Source organism: Panulirus ornatus, chromosome 1 (genome assembly GCF_036320965.1).
Source record: "Panulirus ornatus isolate Po-2019 chromosome 1, ASM3632096v1, whole genome shotgun sequence".
Taxonomy (NCBI): Eukaryota; Metazoa; Arthropoda; class Malacostraca; order Decapoda; family Palinuridae; genus Panulirus; species Panulirus ornatus.
Window position 1 is genome coordinate 41,619,129 of NC_092224.1, and position 1,901 is coordinate 41,621,029.

Here is a 1,901-nt window from a genome sequence, read left to right on the forward strand (position 1 = left end):
CTGCGCACAACTCTATCCATAGTCCACGCCTCGCAACCATACAACATTATTGGAACCACTATTCCTTCAAACATACCCATTTTTGCTTTCCGAGATAATGTTCTCGACTTCCAAACATTCTTCAAGGCTCCCAGAATTTTCGCCCCCTCCCCCACCCTATGATCCACTTCCGCTTCCATGGTTCCATCCGCTGCCAGATCCACTCCCAGATTTCTAAAACACTTCACTTCCTCCAGTTTTTCTCCATTCAAACTCACCTCCCAATTGAATTGACCCTCAACCCTACTGTTCCTAATAACCTTGCTCTTATTCACATTTACTCTTAACTTTCTTCTTTCACACACTTTACCAAACTCAGTCACCAGCTTCTGCAGTTTCTCACATGAATCAGCCACCAGCGCTGTATCATCAGCGAACAACAACTGACTCACTTCCCAAGCTCTCTCATCCCCAACAGACTTCATACTTGCCCCTCTTTCCAAAACTCTTGCATTCACCTCCCTAACAACCCCATCCATAAACAAATTAAACAACCATGGAGACATCACACACCCCTACCGCAAACCTACATTCACTGAGAACCAATCACTTTCCTCTCTTCCTACACGTACACATGCCTTACATCCTCGATAAAAACTTTTCACTGCTTCTAACAACTTGCCTCCCACACCATATATTCTTAATACCTTCCACAGAGCATCTCTATCAACTCTATCATATGCCTTCTCCAGATCCATAAATGCTACATACAAATCCATTTGCTTTTCTAAGTATTTCTCACCTACATTCTTCAAAGCAAACACCTGATCCACACATCCTCTACCACTTCTGAAACCACACTGCTCTTCCCCAATCTGATGCTCTGTACATGCCTTCACCCTCTCAATCAATACCCTCCCATATAATTTGCCAGGAATACTCAACAAACTTATACCTCTGTAATTTGAGCACTCACTCTTATCCCCTTTGCCTTTGTACAATGGCACTATGCACGCATTCCGCCAATCCTCAGGCACCTCACCATGAGTCATATATACATTAAATAACCTTACCAACCAGTCAACAATACAGTCACCCCCTTTTTTAATAAATTCCACTGCAATACCATCCAAACCTGCTGCCTTGCCGGCTTTCATCTTCCGCAAAGCTTTTACTACCTCTTCTCTGTTTACCAACTCATGTTCCCTAACCCTCTCACTTTGCACACCACCTCGACCAAAACACCCTATATCTGCCACTCTATCATCAAACACATTCAACAAACGTTCAAAATACTCACTCCATCTCCTTCTCACATCACCACTACTTGTTATCACCTCCCCATTTGCGCCCTTCACTGAAGTTCCCATTTGCTCCCCTGTCTTACGCACTTTATTTACCTCCTTCCAGAACATCTTTTTATTCTCCCTAAAATTTAATGATACTCTCTCACCCCAACTCTCATTTGCCCTTTTTTTCACCTCTTGCACCTTTCTCTTGACCTCCTGTCTCTTTCTTTTATACGTCTCCCACTCAATTTCATTTTTTCCCTGCAAAAATCGTCCAAATGCCTCTCTCTTCTCTTTCACTAATACTCTTGCTTCTTCATCCCCCCACTCACTACCCTTTCTAATCAACCCACCTCCCACTCTTCTCATGCCACAAGCATCTTTTGCGCAATCCATCGCTGATTCCCTAAATATATCCCATTCCTCCCCCACTCCCCTTACTTCCATTGTTCTCACCTTTTTCCATTCCATATATATATATATATATATATATATATATATATATATATATATATATATATATATGTTGAGTATTCCTGGCAAATTGTATGGGAGGGTATTGATTGAGAGGGTGAAGGCATGTACAGAGCATCAGATTGGGGAAGAGCAGTGTGGTTTCAGAAGTGGTAGAGG